Here is a 4791-nt window from a genome sequence, read left to right on the forward strand (position 1 = left end):
ATGAGTGACTTCCATCAATTACTACCCTCTGGGTCCAACCACGGAGCCAGTTTTCCAGCCAGTGGATTGTGGAGGACCCAAGGTGACAATTGACCAGTTTCTCCAAGAGGTGATCATGGGAAACCAGATCGAAGGCTTTTTTGATGTCATATATCTTGACTTCAATCTCTTCTCCCTTGTCCAGGTGATAGGTCACCTGGTCGTAGAAGGAAATGAGATTGGTCAAGCAAGACCTACCCGCAACAAACCCGTGCTGGCTATCCCTTAAGATGTTGGCGTCAGCCAGTCCATTAAGGATGGCCTCTTTAATAAACTTTTCTAAGATCTTCCCCGGGATAGAAGTCAGGCTAATGGGCCTATAGTTAGCTGGCACCACATTGGCCTTCTTCCAGTCTTCAGGCACTACACCAGAGTGCCAAGAGTTTTCAAAGATCCGTGCTTGAGGCTGGGCTATGATGCTCGCGAGCTCGAGTACCCTGGGGTCAAGATTGTCAGGGCCGGCTGACTTGAAGGTATCCAGCTTCTCAAGATGTTCCTTCATGAAGTCAGCATTAATGGAAGGCAGGGGATCACCCTCACCCAGACTTCCCCGTCCCGTAGCGAGCATGGGCGTCCCATGGGACTGATGAAAGACTGACGCAAAGTACCTATTTAATAGTTTGGGACTGCTTAGGGAGTTTTGGTGAGCTGCTATGTGGGCAGGTGGAGCAGGTGCTGACCCAGCCCATGACAGCTCACCAAAACTCCCGAAGTGGCCCGCAGGCCCAAATAATTGCCCTTCCTAGTCTAACACCTTTAGTTGATCAAATAAAAGACAGCTCTATGGCTCACTCCTGCAAATTTTCATGCATATGCTCTGAATTACTAATTATAAACTGTCTCATTGTAGATGAAGTTACACTGGGCATGTCAACAGCACATAATCCGGGAGCAATTTACAATTCTCCTGGGCACGTGTCTACATGTGCAGGGACATAGGAGCAGATTTTCTCCCACGCCCTGCAGCAGGCCCCTGCAGCATCCAGGGGGAGCTCTGGACTCCAGGGGCAAGGAGACAGATGCCTCCTTTACAAAAGAAAGGACTTTGGACACAAACATTCTAAAAGGCAACTCTGATAATCTACCTTTACTGGTCCTTATATATTAATAATATATGTATATATAACATCCCATAAAATACACACAGCCATCATCTCTCCTCCCATCTTGTTACAGAGAAAATCCAGGCATACCCGTGTGTACCCTTTGGCACATTTTCACAGCAGACTCGCACATTGGAACTAACTTCCTGAGCAACAGTATCAGAAATGGATCTGTGAAATGGGGGTAATCTCATTTCTTAGGAGCTTTCCATGCAAAAAACCTTCACCGTTCCCACTGAGCTGGATCCCCTCTCCATGTTCAGCCAGCCTTCAATTTTCACGTATATATGCGAGCAAGAGATGATTTTCAAACTAGTATGCTTCGTTGCCAAGGTGATGCTGCAGTGTAACCACATGGTGATCCTCAATGTGTGATCAAACCTCATAAATAAATGAACAAAAATTCAGTAAATTTATTGAATTTATTCAATAAATGAACAAGTCAGGAACTGAGCAATTCAGTTGTAACAGTAATACCTCGGTTAACAAAGTAGATGCATTCTATGACATCACTCTGTGATCAGAAACTTCATTAGCAGAGGTAGAAATAACATAGGAGGTATAGGGATGCATTCCAGGGTTTCAGAAAAGGGAGGGGAGGGTGCAGTAAGAAGAAAAAATTAAATACTCAATTCGAAGCCTCCCACAGCCCCCCTGGCCCTGCTCGTGCCTCTCACTCCCCCCCCCCCCCCCCGTGGTGCCTCTCACCCCCCACCCACAGCCCCTTTGGTGCCACTCAACCCCCAGCCCTGCTGAAGGGCCCCCCCCAACTACCAGGGCTAGACCCGAGTCCGCAGTCCCCTGCTGTGGGCTTGTACAGGGAAGCTCCCTGCCACTGCGTGCACTCCCAGGAGGCAGGGGAGACCTGCACCCCCCAGATCTGTAAGGGGGCAGGTGCAGACTGCAGGCTCGGGCTCCCACTGCGCTTCCCTCCCCCAGGGCCTCTGCCACCCGGCAGACACAACACAGAGTGGCTGGAGACAGCGGGGCCACATGGGGATCTCACTGCTGCTGCCCTGGCAACGTGCCCTGTGCCTGCCGCTGCTTTGAAGGGCAGCTCCATGCCACTGCCCTCGCTGTAGCGCCATGTGCAAGAGGTGCTTCACCAGGGCAGCACAGGGTGAAAGGTGGCAAGAAGATCCCCAGGTAGCTCCTCCACTCCTTGCAGCACCTCAGAGAACAGCGCCACAGGGAACTCCCTGCAGGGAACAGCTGCTACCCAGATTCCCTCCCCTGCCATCCAGTGCTGCAGGGAGTGGAGGAGCCATGCAGAAAACCTTCTTACTGCCACTTGCCCTGCGAGTTCCTTGTGGCACTGCTCCCTGAGGTGCTGCAGGGAGTGGAGGAGCCACTCAGGGATCTTCTTACTGCTGCTCACCTGGGGCTGCCCTGGTGAAGTGCCTCCTGCATGCAGGGCTGCAGTGTGGGGCTGTGCCCCTCAAAGAGCACCTGCTTCCCTCCCCCAGATGCCTCTACAGCCCAGCAGGCATGATCCTCCCAGCCACGCCAGATCGTGCCCGCCGGACTGCAGAGTGGCAGGGAATGGCAGCTGCTCACAGCTCCTCGCTTTGCCCTGCTTCCCTGCCCCAGGTGCCTCTGCAGCCCGGCAGGTGCGATCTGGAGTGGCTGGGAAGAGTGGGGCTGTGCGGAGAGGCTGTGAGCTCCACGCTGCAAGCAGTGACACGTGCAGGGGGCGTGTGGTAAAAATATGTTATAATCTAGTCATTATGATTTTGCAATAACGTTTGTGTAGCAGCTGTGTGGTAAAAATGTCTCATCTCCCTACACAAAGGCTTCACAGCTGAGAACTGTTTAGCTTCACTACATAATTGCTTCTGCATATTATCACACTTGCTTCTGCTAAGGCATGTAGGCCAATGATAGATTTACGAGTAGCACTAGACTTCTGCAGACATAGCCAGGAACAGATGCAATAAATAACTCCTTACGAGAGATAAGAGAAGAGGGACAGGGAAAGATGCTGATGTGAAGAACTCAGACCCTGACCGAAGAATGACTGAGACGGACTTAAGGACAGCCCCAAGGAGGAGACTTCAGATGTAAATGAGACATGTATGTAAACCGTCATAGAACATGTAACTGCTAGACATATGTTGTAAGACGTAATACTTGGGCTGCCAATAATTACGCAACACGTTAGAATCTTTTGTTTATGTTAGCTATAAAAAGGAACCCCAGACTCTGTTCGGGGTCGACTCCGATTTGAGTGAATTAACTCCCTAGTCCATCCGTTTGCAAACAATAAATTTGAAATTGGACCCAGCCTGGGTGTGTGTGTGTGTGACTCTCCCCTAGGGGTGGATTGGACAAGCCTCCAGGGGCACGAAACTAGCAGTTTGTGCAACAGCGTCACCAAGGCAGTGCCAGGAAAGGACCTTCTCCATGAAGCCCTGCTCTTCCCAACCATGCTGGATCATGCCTGTCAGGCTGCAGAGGCACCTGAGGCAGGGAAGCAGAGTGGCAGGGAACCGCGGCTGCTTGCCTTGCTGCTCTTTGCCCTTGCTGCAGCCCTGCACGCAGAAGGCACATCACCAGGGCAGTGCAAGGCAAGCATCAGTGAGCAGGTTCGCTGCATGGTCCCTGCTTCCCTGCCTCTAAGTCTCTGCAGCCCAGCAGGCATGACCCAGCACAGCAGGGAGCAGTAGGGCCATGCAGGGATTTCCGCACTACTGCGAGCTACACGCTGCCCTGGCAACGCACCTCCTTCATGCCAAACTGCAGTGATGGCAGCAGCGCTGGAGCTCGCAGCCTGCCCCTCCCCGCATACAGATCTGGGGGGTACAGGTCCCCACTGCCCCTTGGAAGTGTGCACGGTAATGGGGAGCCGGCCCTCCCCTTATGATGAGCCACCCAAGGCTCCGTCCTGCTCCCTACTGGGGCAGCGAGGCACTGCCTCCCCAGGCCCCAAGCACCCCCCCAGCTAGGCAGCAACCCCAGCCTCAGCCCTGCCCAGCTCCCTGTCTACGGGGATCTCAATCCCCCTCCTCCCCACTTACCTGCCAGAGCTGCCCTGAGGTTGCCTTCGGCCACGTGCATGTGCTGTACATGCATGTGGCACCCCATCTCCCTGCTTTCCTTCCACTTCCTCCCAGCAGGATGTACTTTGTTATAAAGGAGCTTTGCTCCCAGAGGCATTACTGCCCTCCCATAAAAAGTACAAGCAATATCACCAGCTTTCAAGCACGCACATATTTCTAGGTTCCCCAGTCAGGTATGTATTGTATTGATATGAGAGAATAAATTATTACAAAGGTAACACCCCGTAATGGTGTCATCTTGATAGCCTAGCTATCTGTTTCTCATGCACAGTGTCCTCTGGGACTGTTATGCTGCCTGATGTGTACAGAATGCAGTCTCTAAGCCAGTGTGCTAAATGTCCTCTTAAGAATTCCCTTCTTTGGCAGTACCCACAGTGAGTAAGCCAGCAACGTTCGCCATCATGTCACATTAGTTGTTTCTAAAGAACACGGGTCCACAGGATTCCACTGCTGTAATCCAGTGGTATGAGACTGATATGCAATGGATAAAATAAAAGTATCAAAGGAAAGAAGAGAAAAAACCCCAGATAGATCAAAATCCAACAGTGCAAAACAGGACATGGTAAATGCATCCGAAATTATCAGCAGGA

Source organism: Alligator sinensis, unplaced genomic scaffold, assembly GCF_000455745.1.
Source record: "Alligator sinensis unplaced genomic scaffold, ASM45574v1 scaffold97_1, whole genome shotgun sequence".
In the NCBI taxonomy this organism is placed as follows: domain Eukaryota; kingdom Metazoa; phylum Chordata; order Crocodylia; family Alligatoridae; genus Alligator; species Alligator sinensis.